At 35.8% G+C, this 20,217-nt stretch overlaps 1 long non-coding RNA gene across 1 annotated transcript in view; it reads right to left on the reverse strand.

Moving 5' to 3' along the window:
• Positions 1 to 15: 15 nt before the first annotated feature.
• The window catches only part of LOC132902830 (uncharacterized), a 29,209-nt gene continuing 9,007 nt past the window's right edge, over positions 16 to 20,217 (reverse strand). The window contains exon 3 of the long non-coding RNA XR_009657254.1: positions 16 to 287. This is a non-coding gene — a long non-coding RNA (uncharacterized LOC132902830). The remainder of the gene's footprint in view (positions 288 to 20,217) is intronic.

Here is a 20,217-nt window from a genome sequence, read left to right on the forward strand (position 1 = left end):
CTTCTTCATCTTCACAACATTATCTCTTTTCTTAAAATACTCATCTTTTCAGAGTTTCATATTATCTCTTTAGAACTTCTTTTTCTTTAAAAATCTCTTCTTTTTTTGGGAACTGCATCACATCGCTATTAATTCAGAATGCAATGTAATAAAAATTAAATGGTCGAATGGTCGAAAGCAACTGAGCAGTTCTTCTGATATAAAAAACTAGCATAATCTTTCTTCACTCTTCTTATGTCTTCAGATAGATATTTTCTTAAGAACTGGACGTCTGGAGTATTCCACACCTGAAAAAAGAAATAAAATGTTATCTGCATGTAGGTGTTGTATTATCGTAGCCCTATCCTAATGCTAATAGGTTTGGATCATTTTCATAGTTCGGTTCACTATTAGGTGCAGCTAACAATCATTTTTCGGGTATTGATTTTTTTAACCAAAATCAAACTTGCATTTAGACTTATGAAGGTCAAGATGAGTAATAATAATAAGCACATTCACTTTCTTGTAAGTCTTGTAGCGAAGAAAAAGCATAATACATATGTGTGCATGCTTGGAACTTGGAATTATTTAAACCGATGGTCTAGCAACCTGTCACTATCTGAATTCCAATTTCATCATTAACTATAGGTTAAGTCAAGCATCTTTATAGAACTACTAGCTTTCCGCCCGCGGCTTCGCCCACGTGTAATTCGGTTATATATAGCGTTTTTTAATGATCTCGACAGGGCTTTTTCTTCCACAGGCTGAAATCTTGTTACAACTGGAATTAAATATAGCCTGTGTTACTCAGGGATGATGTAGCTTTCTAATGGTGAATGTTTGAAATCGATTCAGTAGTTTCGGAGTTTATCAATTACATGTGTAAACAAACAAACATATAAAAAAATAGATAGTTCCTCTTTATAATATTAGTAGAAAGTTGTCATACAAAGTCTTTTTTTTAAGGATGGGAAATCATCAAATGACCTCTCCCGCTCTGGGTGGAACGGAAGGGAGTGTCAGACTTTTACTGACTAAAACCCACCTCGTTCCTTCAGTTGCGCTTTGCGTTCCGGGGCCACGGTATCTCGTTAGAACTTTCCCGCAGCCCCGGCTCAGTTTATCCCGTTTCCCCCCCTTGGGGGTTGACATTTCAAAAATCCCTTCTTAGTGCTCACTTATGTTACTAAAGGAACCTCTGTTCAAAATCTCAGACTCCTATACCGAGCGGTTTCGGCTGTGCGTTAATAAATCAGTCACCCAATCGCACCCCCTAAATCACGATTGGAGGGTAGTTTGAAAAAACTTATAATGTCAAACATATTTACTTGCCTATGTACGTGTTCATGCCAAGTTTCAAGTTTATAAACCCAAGGAATAAGATTTTTCATAGAAACGTTTTTACCCCTTTTCCCCCCCTTGGGGGTTGAATTTCCAAAAATCCTTTCTTAGTGCTCCCCTACATATCCCAAGGAACCTACATTCCAAATTTCAGCTGTCTACGACCAGTAGTTTCGACTGTGCGTTGTCTGTCAGTCAGTCACTCAGTAACGGAAGAGTTTTATATATATAGATTGGCTCTGTTTACTCTTTAAGGGATGAAGACTTGTCGAAATGTATTTTTTTTTATTAATGTGAAGAGGTTTTTTCTTTAATAACTTCTTCCTCCTGTCTTAAGTCCCGGTTGCATTCTCACCACTCTGGAGTGGTGCACGGGGTATGCCAAGACCAAGTGACTCCCATCTGACCTCCGCAACATGGCAGGTAAACCTAACCCGTATTCGGTTATCTGAATGTGCAAGTTCCCTGATGATGTTCTCCCTCACCGTAAGAACATCGGTTAGAACATTTAAACCCTTTATTTCATCATCATCCTGGTGTTTAGTTTTTGCCACCGCTCTGAGGAGAGGAGCCCAAGTTCGCCATGACCACGAATTTTAGAGAGGGTCATATCAAGTGATTCTATTCTATTCCTTATTCATGAAATGGTAACATAATATGCACCTTGTATTAAATTTTGGCAGTTGAAAATGACGTCCCGAAAATATTTTTTCAGAACTGACTTTAGCAGTTAGATTATACCTAAAAATTTGTAGAAATGACTGGCATTTATTTTTTAATTTCGGTGATTGTCACTTATGTTATCTCTTCATCTCTCATGACAATTAACATACACATATTTATAATTATGTTTTTTCCCCTTGCGGAGCATACAAACCCAACAGTCTATCCGTCTATAGTCTATCTTATGGCAGGCATGATTACAATATTAGTCTGATCCAATCGCCTGTTACGACATCTACAAGAAAAGGGACAAGTAAAATTTATGGCATCAAAGAAAAGGACCACTCTTTGGAAATCTCATGTTAGTAATAATAATCGGTCAGGTTGCTTAGCTGTTCACTGTACGTACATACGAGTAATTATTAAATTCAAGGGCTTGTAAGCTTCCGATCTACGCCCTATCTTGATGTGTCCGTATCTAAAGTAAATATCTTGTCTCTCCGACTACTCATCTAGTCACCTGATAACTTTAAAGAATTCTATAAGCAAGCTAATATTATTATTGTCTTCAAAGCCCGAAATTTATCGGGTGTACCACAAGGATTAGGATCTGTTCTATTTTAAGTGTATATCAATGACCTTTAAAACACCGTACAAAAATGGTAAACAAAAATGTGATTAGGTATAGTATTTGATTACCTCCATATAATTAATTTCAAAATGAGCACTTAGTGAGTACATCTAAACTGCCAAGAATTATAGGTGTCTGGCAGATTGCAGTCCATAATACCGTACATACATCTATACTAATATTATAAAGCTGAAGAGTTTGTTTGTTTGAACGCGCTAATATCAGGAACTACTGGTTCGAATTGAAAAATTCTTTTTGCGTTGAATGCTTAGACCATTTATCGAGGAAGGCTTTAGGCTTTATAACATCACGCTGCAACTATAAAAATCAAAGAAATAATGGAAAATTTGAAAAAAGGGGGAAAATTATTCACCCTTGAGGGCTTCAATGATGCCCTAAATAACTATTCCACGCGGACGAAGTCGCGGGCACAGCTAGTACATATAAATATATATATAATCAGGTCTATATACCTTACCTTGCGGGCTAGACAGATTTAAGACGGAACTTTCACTTAAAAGTGCAACATTCCAGGCTCTGGGAAGGTAACAGATGAGAGTGCATTTGGGACTATGCGAACCACAGACAATATCACAGACCGGATATTTACTGACGGGATAAAATCGGCAAGACAGACTTATACTCAACATGGGCATTAACGTAAACTTGAGATTCATCTTTTAGGTGATGGCAAGCAACCTGTTGCTTTCTTTGAATCAAATAAAATCATCATTGTCCGTGGTAAGGGATAAACACGTAGTATATATAGGTGTGGCCAAAACAAAGGCAGTAAAATTAAGTGGAGGCGACTGTCCTGATTTGACTAAAGTGGCATGTCTGCTAGATGATGTAGTCATCGTTAGAACATCATTAACAAGTCAAGGCAGCGCAGGTGTTGTCCGTGACAATTCATTATATTATGCCAGGAATGTGTCATTAGATCAATATGCTCTTGGAAATAAGGTATGTATATCTGATTGAATATTTCATTTTAGATTATTTCTTGTTCGCTTATGCAAACGAAAGTTTTCCTCGTTACATGGCGATCTCCTCAGTTTTCTCGCTTAGTCCTAAAACTGCATGTACATCATACACACATCACATCTTTCCAGCGGGCTAGGCAGAAACGACATCATTTCACTCTTCTGACCCGACTTTTGACCAGAACCTCCACGATTTAATTTCATGAAGGTGTCTAAAAATATGTAATTTGGTCTCATTTTTGATATTTTTTGGGAACAAAAGTTAGGATTGAGCTGAAATTCTGATAAATTATACTTAGGTGGTTTTAATGTATATTTATTTTATGTGACAATTTAATATCTTACTTGAGATATAATATATAAGCAATACTAACTGATCTACCATTAGCTTCATGCAGATCTTCCTTTACATTCTTATTGACGTTACTATCCAAGTTATTATTTATATTTCTAATTGCTCCCCACGTTTTTATTATGATAATACTTTTTACACTATCAATTGTTCTAACAATTGTTTATTTGTTATTTTCTATCTATTGCTCATCTTAGTCTGATCTCGATTACACAGCTGAGAGCTGTTAGTTTTTTGACTTCATAGGGCCCTTAGCAATACGTGATAAGTTCTCTACAATGATTTATTTACTCAGTGGCTATGTCTCCGTTAAAAAATTAAGCAATCAGATATTGTTATAACAAATTTTATGTTCAATATAGTTTTTATGTAAGGTACATATTATCTTAGATTGCCCATAGAATAGATACTTACTACTATTATTATGAATTCAAGAATGAGATGATTCTGAAAACCTTAACATAGTGCATAAATAAAATAAAACAACGAAAAAGTAAAGTTTTTATTAAAAAAAAATCATACAAATAAATTACAAAATTATATCTCTATAAAAACAATTCAAGTATGTATATAATATCGTGAATCTAAGACATAAAAAACTAGTGACATATTTTACGATAAGAATAAATATGTGTGAACACATTAGGGAAATTAGATTACTCTGCAAGGCTGTATATGTCTAGGTAAGGCTTCGGCTGTGCAACACACTTGACCTACTGACTTTATTTGCTCAACAGTGTAAGACAAAGCAAAAACAATATAATACTTCGTCGATAAAGTATTATCAAGTACCTAAAATCAGGATATGGAGTAAATAATACCGAAAGTTCTTGTGCTGATTACATTCCATCCATACTAATGTCTCAAAAATACTTAGTAGCTTACTCTAAAAAAATTGGCACAATAAATGAACAGGAAGAATTTAATGAAGAAGCAGGATATAACTAAGTTCTTCATGAATATGACTGCCCAAATTATTTATTCAATTTTTGTTACCTCATTATCATTGTTATATCATTAAAACATTATAATAAGTAAGGCAAAATTCACGACTTTCGCTCAAAATGAAATAGTGTGTTGATATTTTTGTGGGGCTTTATTTTTATACGTATAGTTTATAAACATAACAGCTTAGAAATGAATGACTAGCGAAGTTCCTAGGAATAGGTAAAATACCGGATGAGAGCATAAATAACCTACAATATAGACGTAACGATGTTTTTGTTCAGAATAGCATTCTGAGAAAATCATTTTCGTCTCGCGTACATACATAATTGCTTCACTGTAAAGTACCTAGTGTTATTCTGTTTCATGTCAAGGTTACAATATAATGTGATGTCGTTAAGGTGTAGTTTTTTTTGACAACAAGATACTGATGTTAGGCTGTTATTAGAAAGTCAAGGTCAAAATACGATTATCTACCAATGCATTTTTGCAGTCTTAAGCAAATTTTGTGACTATTTTACACCTTAGCGATCTAATGATCTTCCTTTTTTCTTTTTTTTTAAGTTGTTTAGCTTTTCTTTCACCAATCATTATTTAAAATTTCATGTTGTTACAACAAGTGAAATTTTGAAGGCCGATCTGGAGTAGTTCAGTTCTGATATATGAATTTAGAGCAGTCTGTTTGTAACTATTCCACCGTGCCTCTAATAATATCTGGTTCAATATTTAGTTGCGGCCATGTGGAACAACGAACAGCTGACAGGCGTCAAAAGATGACGTTCGGTTGGTGCCAGAAGGATTCAACATTATACGCTTCGCTGCTAAAGATACGTGAGTTTCTCATATGTTTTTATTTGTGAACAACTCCAAGAAAATAACAGACGATATCTTTACTTATTCGAAGTTCAGCCGTTTAGCTCTAGTGTCTCTACATTGTAAGTGAAAAAATAAGTAAACGAATATTTTAAATTTTGGCTAGATGTTTGAGAGAAATATTGATGTATGGCTATTCAAAACTATACGATTTTCAATTCAGTATTCATTAAATGTAACTTTGCTTCCATAGTAAATAGGTTTGGTACTCTGCCACACCGTGTAGTCCTCCGTTAAATTCTCGGTCTAAGTAAATTTTGATCATAGTTTCAATAATTTGTAGTAGAAAACGTTTCAAATTCATAAGATACATACCTAGTTACTTTGGCTAGGCTAGAATGAATGCTGTCATTATTTTAGTAAATTGTAAGCTGAGATACATATACGTAGCAGAAAAAGCGATCAATCATGTAATTTATTAAGACATGACTTTATCAGTTATCAAGGCCTTCTTAGTTGCTAGAATATAATCAATTATAAGCTATAATATATACAGTCCCTACTATACCTGCTGTAAAAGGGAAAAAATACTTCAATAAGTATCGAGTTATACTCGATGGTATGGTATACTAACCTAACCAGTCATTAATTGATTTGAACAGAAATGTCATTAAACTTTTCCTTTGATTTAAATTAAATATTTTAATTGAAGAATTATATGCAGGGCAGGAGAATGTAGTTAACGAAGCAGTAATAAAAATGACGAGTCCCGCTTGAGCTGGCCTCACTGGCCTGCCATAGTTGCGAGGCTATAATTACAGTCGAAGGCTAAACGAGGAAACTACTGCCACAATGGCTTCCAACCATTATCATTGTCAACATTTTCTGTTATTGTCACAAATGATACAAATAATAAAAGTTTACTACTGAAATACGACACTGTCTATAAAATAGTTACTTGTCAGAAAATTTTGATTTGTGCTAAATAAGTTACTAGGGTAAATAAAATAAATGGATATGGAATAAAACAAAAAGCTTGCGGGAACAGCTGTAATAAAATAGTTTAAAAAGAGACACAATAATAAATGGGTATATAATAATTACGACGAAAAATAAATCCTAACAAAAAAAGGCAATTACGTAAAGATACATGAAAAAATTACACAAAATAATATTAAGTAAGTTTCCGTAGTACAAAGAACATAATAAAATATGAAGCACATATTATTTGTTGTAGGTATATGAGATCTTTATCGACTTTGAACAGATAATACACGTGTAAATTAAAATTTACTCAAAAAGTAAATGGTTCAATTCTTTAAGATTTTTAAAAGAAATGTAATACAAAAACATCTCATATACATACCGGAATAAAACGAAACACAAATTCTAACAGAATAAAAAGCATTTGGTATGTGACGGTCAACGTTGAAAATAGTTTAAAAGATTAGCACTGACAGTTCATTGGTTCACAATAAATTTTCTTTCGGTGGCAGGTCAGGAGCGTTGCTAGCCGCCCCGGTGTGTCGTACCAGATAGTGCATTTACAGAATCAGTTTTGCCAAAACGCAAACTTGTCGCGTGCTTTGCAAACGCACTCCTGGCACGAACTCCGGGGCGAATCAAAACGTCGATATCGATACACGAAACCCTTGCCGCGTCACTAAGTCTATGCACTTTACGGAACGTCTTAGCCGATTTCTCACTTAGTGTCTCCTGACATCACATATTCATTACAGTATGTTATGGCTTTAGTGCAATAGGGTTAGTGATGATATTCAGTAAGCGTTAGTGTTGTCTCACGAGAATACTGAGGGCTCATCGATATTCTATGATTATACTGAGACTAAGGATGTTCATGTACTAAAATCACAAGGTTTAAATATTGTGACTAGCAATATACAGCGGGTCGATGGGATCGTTATTATGAATTTGTACGTGTATATGAATTAAAGATGTCAATATTTTGTTAAGTTACTTCCACCATGAAACATTATGAAGTGAAAATTAATGAGTTTTGCCCTGAAGGTAATGTTTTTGCATAAAAGATACGCCATTTACGTACATTTGTTTCTCCCACGATTTTCGAAAGCCGGTGTGATTTTAAATACGAACGAAAGTGCGAGGTGAAAGCGTGACATTTACAAGAGAGCAGATAATATATGTACATGTTTGTATTACAGTGATAATTCAATTTATACTCCGCTCTAGTTATGATACTTTATTTTTCCGGAAGCAAACAACTTTCTAACTTATTTAGCTGTCGTTTTAGTTAAATTAATTTTTTAAGAACAATTTTAAACTCCCATTAACAATTTTTACTTGTAGTGTTAAACCGTGTAAAATTTGGTTAGATTTTTCTGATGATTAATAAAAAGATTAGATCATGGATGAATGGAAAATCATTTAGTATCTAACAAGTATGCACATGTACAATGAGCATCTCATTAGTGCATTTAATTGCATATTGCATTGAGCAGACGACATAGAACTAAACTAACGTCATGCACAGACGAGAGCAAAGATTACTTATAATTTTTTGATCGAAATGCATTTTTTCAAATGCGGATACAAAAAGACAAAGAAATAACTAAAGCAATTAAATTAATATTTTAGTTTTATGATAAATTTGTGACGAGCGTATACCTATTATATTTTTTTTGTCAGAAAATTTGCATTCTGCTGCACATGTTTAACCTGATTCGTATGCTTATGTCCTAGAATTATTATAAGTAAGTAATTTCATGTCACGATCACAAAAAATATGAGCAAAATGAGGCAAGGCTTTTATTGTATTGACTGATCGTCTTTATGTCAATATTTACAACATGTTCCCTTTGCTCTATTTCCTTTGCAATTTTAAAAAAAGTGTGAATATGTTTCTATTTAATTGTATTCCGAATTATTCAGATTCAGTGGAGAAAAGTAAAACGTAAGTGAGTTAATTAGTTAATTAATAATTTATCTCGGTTACTGAAATTAAACAAGGAAAATTAAGCGAATCAAAATCACCTATTAGTTAGAAATACTTGAGAGATAAGATTAATAGACCTTGCATCCTCGACACGTGTAGGTCTATCTAGATGTAATAGTATTATGTACGCGAGTTTACTTGTGGTAATAGGCGTATTTATACCCGATGACGTATTACTCTTTATTGGCTATTAATTGCCTGGTGCAGTTAAGTTGCTTTACCATGTTCAACATTGACATGGTTTATGTAGAATATTTAATAATTATGTCATCGGTGGAATTCTTAAGTCGTTAAGTCCTTTTTACTATGAGTCGACTAAGACAACTACGTTAAACTTAACAGAAAACATACTAGCATAACACTAAGCCCGAAGAAAAGATTACGGAAACGGCATTATAGACGAAGTCGATAGATTAAGACAGATTTTTGTATGATAAGAAATCGATAAATTGCTCGTGGTTACAGATATTTGTTAATTCCAAAACAGAGAAAAAAAAACAGACGGCTATGAAAAAGGTAGAACCATGCGCGTGACAATTTTAGTATTTGGTCCATTAAACTAAAAGATAAGAAAGGTAGTTACTTGGTTAAAAAAAACTACGGTTTGACTTAAACTGATTATAGATACGTAGATAGATAACGTTAGGTCTATTTTGAACCTCTACTAGTAACCATATCTATGAGTAATTCAAAATTTATGAAAACATAAGTTTTTTACTTTACATGTTAAAGGATTTTAATAATTTTATCAAATTGCAATAAAGTGCATATTGGCCTGGGACGTTCTGAAACAAAGGTGATTGCAAGTAGGTCATACTCGTGGCCTTGCGCCGCCTCAGACGTAGCCCTCCAGCCGCTAATATAGAATAATAATGACATTCTTTATGACTTGTACTTGAATTTATGTTGGTGTTTTAGGTACCTTGTAATTGCGAATACCGATGCTCAAATAGCACGAAAGTTATAAAAATGCAAAAATAAAGACAAAGCAGATTTCATACCTAGAAAACGTGCATTATTAATAATAAACCGATAGTTTTATAATATTTTTGTTTGATATTTAATTAAATGATATTTTGCAAACACTTAAAATCGTTATTTGACAATGCGAAAGTGATACACAATAATTCCGTACTTAGCTCGTTGGACATTGCAATCTACCGCGCTATCTCGACCCGTGGCTGGCGGCCTACGTGGGCGGAGTGTGGCCTGCAGCTATGCATAGATTTCTAAACACCCACACTGCTAGATGCAGCCCTGACGTAATGCCATGCAATCGTCCCATTGCGCATTATTCGCAATTACATATTCTTTATTTATTTATGAGCGGAATATTAGTTCCTGTTTGGTTTTAACTTGTTTCAGGTTTTTTTTTCTTATTATGATTCAGTCGCAAGCAAGCACTAGATTTTTTAAGAACATTTCCAGTTAAAACTCTTCCGTAGACCTTCGCCCTTTAGCGTTCGGTACCAAAAAGTGAACGTAACTTGCTTCAAACGTTATGTCACGACAATCCGTCGTTTGAAAGTGCACCGATGTAATCGTAAGATCGACTTTAAGAAAGTGGGACAAATAATAGTCGGCTCTCATGTGCTAGATAAGCTGCATTGTGCAACATGGGAGCATGATAAATGTGTCCGCTCCGTCTCGTTTACACGCTATTAATATGTCCTTGAGTGCATGGACTCAGTTAAAGGCACCACGGCTCTATTTGCTGGAAATGTGAATGGATGCGAGTCGAATGGCAAAGTGACGTGTGGCGCAGTGAAGGCATGCGTACGGGGATTGTACTTTTACTAAACGTATGTACGAGCGGCGTCTACCATACCAGCTGGAAACCAGCTAGTTAAACCCGATACTTTCCCTCGACAGTCACATCCGACATTTATTCTATAAATTGAAAGTCATAATCGAGTTTTCGCGAGATACGACGGAGTCCGGACTCCATTTATAAAATGAAAGCACTTGACAGGCCTGGCAGCGGAAAATAATCTCGGACTTTAACGTCCCGTCACACGGACAGCTTTACGAACAGACAGCGTTCACAGGTTCACACATTGCTATTTTCATGCCTTGAACTATAGTCGTGTGATGAAACTGTTTTTGAATCGATAGGCGTATCTTATCGAACAACGATACTCGTGTTTATGATGTTTAGTATGAGAATGACATGCAGATGAAAAGTTTAGCCTGGGTTATGAAAAGCAGAAGGTGTTTTCCACGCCATTTATTAAGAATGCACATAGTGTAAAGCGACTAGAGTTACAGAATATAGGTTGTACACGTGATATCCATATGATTCTGCACGTGCACATGAGTATGTACAGATGGAAGGGGGTTGCGACTCGGGCTCGGGCCGAGGTCGTGGCCTGCTAATTATCTAGTTTAAAATAATCCCACTGTAGGCGTAGGACTTGCGCAACACAATTCCAACGTTCTAGAAGCGACACTGACACGACACTGAGGGACACTTCACTGGAGCCGCGTGTAGAGGCGGCGCGCGCGGCCGCACCACTGCGCCGCGTTCCACTTTTCCTTCCGGCGGTGCGCGAGAAGCCGCGAGTTGGCAGCGGCACGCCTTGCATAACCGATGGTTTCGCAAAGCCGCGCTCGGTGCAGCGAGGCTCGGCTTGAAATACGCGCCCGCTGCCAACGGGGCCGCGCGGGCCCGGTTGACGCAACTTGACCGTCGCTGCCGACGCCGATGCGCCATCTCCTCGAGCCGCCGCGGCTCACCTGTCCCCACCATGCTTCTCCCGACAGATTTCACGCATATTACTTTCGCCTGCGTGCGAGCTCGCTTTCATCCTTAGCGCATCCACGATCCACTTATCGGCGCCATTGAAAATATTTCACACGGCCGTAGAGAGCGGACTCTACGAGGGTATGGAACGGATTACAATATGCGGAGCACACGACCGATAGATAAGAACGCGCCAGATGCATCGGTAACTAGGCCACCACGCACTCTGCCATCTGTATGTATGCACTCTAAACGTACGAGCTTCAGCCTCTACCTCGTCATTCGCGGTCGTATTTCTGTGTTGTCGAGTTATTTATGAGAACGGTGCGAATATTAGATAGTTAACAGCAATAACTGTTAAGAGAGGCGCGTAGGTTTCGTGTGTCGGTTACAATATTGTCGCGAGCAGGCCTCGATGCCGCAAATAGCCGCTCCATTTGGACGGCCGACTCACGGCAACGCACGAAAACATTGCGGACACGTTCATAATTTATATAGGTACAGGTTCGAAAGAAAACAACACTGGCTGACGAAAATATCAAAGATGATATATTGAGCAATACTATTTTGTAAATGCAGGAGTTAGGTCATCGATATAAAAATAGTCAGTTACCATAATGTTTTCTTCTTATTGAATCGTAGTAGTAGGTATGTACTGTTCGTGGGTTACATATTCACGCGTAGGTATAGTATTTATCTAGCACTTTTATCAAAGCATCGTAATAGCTCAATGGATTTTTATCAATGACTCTATCTATAAATTTATTATGCGGGATGTTTGTTATTATCATTAGCTTTTGTTTATTATACTTATTAAACTGGTATCGCCATGTTTTAAAATGTTACATTATAACATTAATCATACCACCACACCATTATAAATTTATTTCAAAGATATTTATATAAATAAATAACTAGGTACGAGTACTATAAAATTCGCAAAGTTTTATTGATTAATTATAAAATCAATAATAATGCTTCCAGCTCATAGAGCGATAGCTATAACATTAGAGTGGTCGCCGTTTTATGCTCTTGCTGCGCTTGCGCACAAGGCCAGCTGACTCACGCCGCTCTATCCACGAGTACGTACTGACTCACACGTGTGCTCACATTATGTCCATCATAAAAATAAATAAATAAATAAACTGTCAAATCAATGGGTCGCAGAAGAACGTAGACTTTAGGGAAGACCTAGGAGGAGACGACGAAACGACATCGAATTTTGAAGGAAAAATTATGATTCGTATAGATAGAGCTTTGTGGAAGGAGACCTTTGTCCGGTAGTCGAATGCAAATACAGGCTAAAAATAAATATGCGGGACAAACTATACAGATTAAGCGAGCCCCAAAGTAAGCTCGAGACTTTAGTTTGTGGGATACTAACTCAACGATACTACTCGTATATTATTTGTAATTAATATATATGTATATGTATAAACCTAAATCTTAAAACATCAAAAACTCGGGAAATCGGAAAAAATCATTTTTCATCACATTTTCGGCATCCTTGACAAGCAGAATGCCTTGTCCTGGTAAGTAACTTGTGTGATATGTTCAATTCGCAGTGAACGTCGAGTTTTCGAACAGACACGTTGACTTTACAGAGAAGTTGTGAAAAACATGTTTTGATTCAGCCGCTCTGGCATACTTACAACGTAATTAGCTAAATCAATAAGGGATCAGAGAACTGACCTACAAACGTCGTGCGGGTTTATTTTCAGCAGCCGGGACCAGCCCAGTGTCATATTGTTTCACGAGAGAGTGTCACGATATACAAATTTAAAATTAAAACTTAAGATTTAAATATTTTATTATGTATCATTTTTGCAAGGGACCATCATGGCTAGAAAATTTTATTTTATAACATTTTTACTTTATGTATGTACTCGTATGTTGTTGTTACTTTAGAGTGAATTCAAAATGATCGATTCAATCTGTGTACACAGTTGCTATATGCATCACGGACCGTATATTTTAATTGTGTAACTATGTGGGTAGTATTTATGTAGGTATAACAAAATGAAGTATCATTGAATCGGTAGGTATTCCATATCTCACTCCTGGACTAAATCAATCTGGTTTATTCCTTCTATTCTATTTTATTGAATAATTTAAAACTAATAACATCTCGTTGTTACAAAGTAAAAAGGAGAATAGCACTGAATCTTACAATAAAATCGCGATCCATAAAATAAAGGTGTTTTTACACGCTATACGCGCTAAACATGCGTTCTAACTTTTACTTTTCCATATAAAATTCTGTTCAACATCTAAAAGGCGATTCGATTAAACATCTGATTACATATTCAGTGAGTGCGTACTAATGTACAGAAATGCCGTGAGACATTCACATCACGTCCAGTTAGAGCCATAAAAACAGAGTACGCATATTACGAATGCAAACCACTGGATGAATAAAATGCGACATTAACATTAATTAAATAATTATAATCCGACCAACGCATGTTGGCTGACAGGCGTCAATCAACAGAACAAACGATACGTTAAAAAGTGTTAGGACGTACATATTTATAATTGGCCGACTTCGCCACAAGGAGAGTAATATATTCGGATGTATGGACATATTTATTTGGCAAGCTCGTCTGGATGATTAAAAGCTGAGATTGGTCATTAATTACATTCAGGTAATTACATATATACATATAATCAGGTCCATGCGGGGTAGATAGAGCCAATTCAGTAATAATTGAATATGATAATTTACAATAATATAATATTTTTTTCTTATTGGATATTGCAAACCCTGTTGGTTACAAACGTGATTGTTGTCATATCAATATAAAATAGCGGATAAATTGGTTTGCAATTTTAGTATTTAGTCATAAGTTTTTTTTAGAGATTTCTTGATCTGTGCCATTTTGGTACAAGTGTTATACCCGAATCCAATTTTACTTATAACTCTACTTTCCGATTTAATTTATCAACAATATAAAGTGCGAATTGATTAGTAAAAAATAGTACTCGCTGAGAAGGTGACTTTATTGGGTTCTTATTCATCGGTATCTGCATAGTTTATGACACTAGTTTTATGTCGTATTTTAAAAACAAATAGTTATTTGCTGTAATACCTAGTGGTATATTTTCAATGTCATCGATATGTCAACACGGCTTTTTTCGTTGCTCCTACAGGCGGCTACTTTAATTTCAAACGTGTTTATTTTTTGTTATTTTCAAAGCTACAATGACTTTTTTTTAGTGATTTACTTAATTTCTAAGTTACTGAGAAGTTTTAGTATTTCTCTTATCATTGACAAATAGTTAAACATGGCCGCTATATTAAACTTGAGAATCTGTCTGGCTTACATCAAAGAATAAAATTTAAAAAAATAAAAAAGTGTCAACATTTTCAATTTAGAACTCTATATCCATTATTAAGACTTCCTCCAGTTATCAAACAACTAGTATGTCCATTATTGACCGGCTATTGGTAATATCAGCGCTTCCTGTGCATGCGCGAGCGTCCCGGGAGGGGCGGGTGGGGGGAGGGGGAGCTGGCAGGGTGCCCAAGGGCGTGTTCTAGGTAACCTAGGACTTGCGGTCAGGGTCGTGGCGTGATTAAGCATTGGAGGCTACGGGCTTTTCTACATTAGATTATTTAAGTTTTACCGGATTTAAAGCTTATTTTTATATGTACAGTAGAATTGACTTTTGAAATGTATTTGATAAGCAATTTAAGTACAAGTTTTAGCATGATTTTTTTAAATATACTGCTTAATTATAAGGTTAAGTTATTTTACTACATTTCGCCACTTACGTAGAACTCGCGATTATTTTTCTAATACTGATTGACACTTTAATTTTTTTAGGGACAAAATTGATTATCATTTCAGTTCACAAATTATTGAGCAGTGAAAAAAATCTGGTGTTGAATAAAACAAACATCAACCACGAAGATTCACACCGAGTTACCGTAAAGCCTTACGCGGCGACTTTCTACGGATTTGCGAAAACTCGACAAAAAATTGGTAGTAATGGGCTCGCGTGTCGCGGCGAGGCGTATCGTGAATTACAATGGGCGATCGCCGCGTTACGACATTTAGAAAGTGCCACGGTCAACGGCCGCGAAGCGAAAGTTTCCACCGTGTGTGCGCCTTTATATGCGTTTCGCAACGTCGATAGGGCTGACGAGTAATCGTCTTAGTTTGCAAAACATTATTTTATTATGGAAAAAAGTTAAATTTCTTTTTTAAAACTCAATCAATGGCCAGTTTTCAAGATTATGATATTTGTATAATTTCTCATTTTGAACGTCCTCTTTCTTGTGATGATGATAATAATTAAGATAATTATTTAAAACATATATTTTTCTCTCTTACAACTCCTTTGTGTTGAACAAACTTTTGACATAAAGAAGCTATAATGATATTATCGCGAATAGATGGGATATTAAATTAAAATAAAATTTGATTTATTATTTTGGATATGAAAACGGCGTAGCGATTTCGTAGGCGCGTAGCGACCTCGTAGCATGCGCAAGAACGCCGTAGCGACCTCGTAGCAACCGTAGGCGCTCCGTAGCATATTTTGAATATTACATCTCTTGGATAAATTTTTCTACATATTGCAGATCATAGACATTGATTTTTTTTACTTTTTATAGTTTCCATATTGAACAAATTTCTGAACGTGTCAGCCCTTCTTTAACTGACGTTTGCATTACGTATGGTTGAGATGAAAGTGATAGCGTGATGCCCACCCGACATTCATAGTAATGACCTGAGTAACTTAGTTGCTTTAACGTAACTTAATATAACATTTTGGATAATAATTTATGGTTGATTAAAATAATTATCACACATAAAATGCATGTAAAATTAACTTAATTGTACTTAGAAGAAAAACTACGATAAACCGAACATAAAGAGAAAATATAGTTTGGAAATAAAAACTTAAAATGTTGGCATATTATGGCAGGAATGCTTTATGAGCTAAAGAACTAAATAAAGAAACTAATAAATTCATGCGCAATGTGCATATAAGGCTTCTACTTTCAAATAGTTTTAATAAAAACTAATATTAATGCTACACATCATTATTCCATATTGAAACGATAAAATATTTTATCGGACAATGCACCAGGCAATGTGTTTTATTTAAAATATGCCAATGTGCCTAGTAACTAGTTATCGCCGATATATAGGCTATTTGACAATAGATTGGTAGAACACAGTTTGTCATTGTCACACTTATAGCACAGAATTAATGATAGAGCGAGAGAAACATTAGTTAGCATTAACTGTGGACTTGGTTCCTTTCACAAGTCATTATTATTGGTTTTAAATAATAGATATGTTCGGTATATTGTTGTGTCGACCCATTTTTCATTTTGGAATTGAGATTTTTTTTTTCTAAATTAATATACTAAGAAATTGAAAAAGTCTTATTTTGACTTTGCTTTATGGCAAGGCTTGCCCAAAATGCATAAAAAGCAAATCACATTTCAATCTTAATCGCTGCATTTCAAAATATAACTTGAAGCTCAAATCAAATAAACTACATTGACACCTAACAACCAACTTACCCTAAAATGGCACAATAAAAAAATTGAACTTGCAGCGGGAGCGACTGTGCACTATGAAACCTGAGATCCGAATATAATGTTAGCAATATGTCCTAGATTGATGGAGCCCGGATATGCCCGGATGCACCTGCGCTGTGCGCTCGCAAATAATTGCACCCCCGCCCCCCCTGACATGACCTCCACCCGCCCCCCGCATACCTACATGCGACCTTCGGAGCTGCATCCCTGGCAGCTCGCCAACTGTTGCATGTCTTCAGATGTCACACCACTTTTAACCAATTTTTTTTTAAAGTAACAATATTACCTGCCAGATTTATTATATATATATATATATATATATATATATATAAGATATATTTTTTCAAAGTTGCAATTTGAAATAGGAAACAAGTACTAGATCAATATTGGCGGGTGGGGGGAGGCTGAAGGGTTCCTAGGCTCTTCCCGGGCTGTTGCCACCCCCACTATGAAACGAGCCCTAGATTCGTCCTAGTTATCTGGATGGCCTGAATCGATCAATACAATTTGTTGCGTATGATGCGTCGTTTTATGGAAGCAAATATGTGATAACAAGTACCTAGACGATGAGATATTTAGGTCAATTTTACATGCATTTTGGTCAATCTACAAATACCTTGTGCTAAGATAATAAAATACATTAATTGAAAATTATACTATTCTACAGCAACAAAGATTAAAAGAACGAATAAATGAGAGCAACAAAGTACCTACAAAGAATGGAAGTAGAAACCATTGTAACGAAAATCTATTCATTATTAACAATAACACAAAAATATAATAAAAAGAAAATATGCTAAGGTACACTAACGATTACTACCACAATCATCTCAACATTCCGTAATATTTGGTAAAAATAACCTTATTTCAGCACATTCAACATTCGCGTCTTCAATTTCTCAGTCGCGACTAATCGAAATCACATTGATTTAAACGTAACAAACATTGAAAGATTGCGAAGTCAGGTTGGCGCAATAGCCTGCTGCAATCGTGGAATGTGAGCGGTGAAAGTAGACGCGTCCGCTACTGAGAAAAAGAGTTTTCCAAACGGTTTCTCTTCGCGAGAGTGCAAGCTAGTGCAACAGGTGGCAGGAACGGCACTGGTGGTTAAAAAAAGTCACGATTTGAAAATGGAGCGTTTTTGTTAAAGCGGTTACCGATGCAAGTGTGAAAAAGGCGCGCGCGCTATCGGAGGCGCGTAGAACGACTGCGGGCAAGCAGCTGCACCGAAATAACTGCTCGGTGCAGCCGGGCCGCTCGATGCAGGCCCTCCCCCCTCCCTAGTTCCAGGTCACGGCTGCAGGTCGTCATGACGATGGGAGAGCGAGCCTCTATCGATCCAGCTGTTGCGCCAAGGATCCAGGTGGTGGCCGTGAAACCGAAGCCTCCATTTTGGGAGGCTGTCCTAGATTTCTAGTATTTGGAACATATGGTTTATAATTCAAAAGTTCATTTTATTACTCATTTGCCTCAGTTAAAGATAGTTTATTTAAATGATTTTTTAAAAAGACAACGGAAAATATATGGAGATGAATGAATTCCGTAAATACTCATTAAAATGCCATTTGTTCAGCGCGTCAGAATCCTTATCTCGCAGTTAGTGCCTCACAAGTCTGATCCGGTCATAACTAATGAGTTAAGTCAGCATCCGGTTTAGCTTTAAATACACAGCAAAAGGGAAACTAAAGAATTTCAAAAAGGGAATCACCAAACTACGATATGTCAGATATTTTTGGTTTCTTCTTTTTGTTGATCTGGTCAAGAAAATTTGTCCGACCCCTATCTTTGGCCAGACCTTTACAGATCATTATATCGATTTCGTTGCTTTACCTGCGCCAATTATCCCATTCGTTATTATCTTTCTTTTTTATTATTAACCTTCTTCAGGTTTACTTCAGCATTATGAATGTTAAAGTCTGTCCATCTGTACCGCTTTCACATTCCGCATTTTTTTTTAATTTTCATTACCTACTCAACGATCCAACGTCGAAGAAAAGCTACATTATATGGGATGATTATAGCTAAATTTATATGATTATTCAACCCATTCGATTAAACGAAAGCTTATACCACAAACTACATTTCCAAAATGACGAACTTAAAAAAACTATTCCATAAGAAATTAATAATTTTAAAAGTTTAGAACATTAAAGATTGTAGAAATGCCTTTACTTGTACGAGTAGGTTTGACACCTTGCAATGCATGCAATGTATCTATTATGATTTACCGACATATTTACTGTGTGATTAGGTATAGCAAAGAAAGTAAAAGAAACGTAAAGTAATTTACATTTTTATTGAACAATTTTTTGTTTGGTTTGAAATCAGGTTCAGGTTCTTCAACCAATCAGTACTGTTGGTAATCCAATTCAGGTTTATATATATATCTTTTAAATTTTGTATCAAAACTAAAGACACATATTTTCACGCAAAGCAGCAATGATTGTTAACATTTCGAATGAATTTAATGGTTTTCCACTGCGTTGACAAGCGATGAAAGTGTATTAAAAATTATAGCAGTTTTATTTAAAGCCAACTAGGAATTAATTGAATTTAGTACAAGAGACTTGGGAATTTTTAAAACTTTTTGAGCGTATTCCCACTTCATTACAACAATTTGTAGGTCTTTTAGCAAAATACCTGTGGAATGTTTTCCATACGTTGAGCCGTCCTTAAGTCCTACTGTATAATAACTCATAAACTACTGGACCGATTTTGATGAAATCCAGCACAAAAATAGAATAGAGCTTAAGGAGCAATGCAGTCTTAACTGTTTCCTGAAAACGGGAACGAGAAAAAAAATTAGTGCGGTTTACGGTTAGAATGTATATAAACTTTTTAATCAAATCATTGAGGCGACAAATTCTTGTCTGAGATATTTGAGTAATTTTTAGTAAACAATTGTTCAAAAATAAAATATTGCTCTGTCATCCACGATAGATTCCCATGTGGGTTGTTAGTCAGGTAACTTCCAGTGGTTACTATCAATATAACGTACGAGTATTTTTTACTATAAAAAATAAGTAAAAAGAACCTTTGATCTAATTCTTCATTGATTGAAAATCTTGATTGTCAACTGTCTAAACAATACACAATAGATAATTATTACGCCACTGCCCTTGGCGGTCGGTTTATGCAACTAAGGGATGTGCCAGGGCTCTTGGCACGGTTGTTGGCGACTCTCTGGTAGCCGCCAGCCAGATATTTAGACTTGTCGACGCCAATACGTCTTG

The sequence above is a fragment of the Amyelois transitella genome, chromosome 18, assembly GCF_032362555.1.
Source record: "Amyelois transitella isolate CPQ chromosome 18, ilAmyTran1.1, whole genome shotgun sequence".
Lineage (NCBI taxonomy): Eukaryota > Metazoa > Arthropoda > Insecta > Lepidoptera > Pyralidae > Amyelois > Amyelois transitella.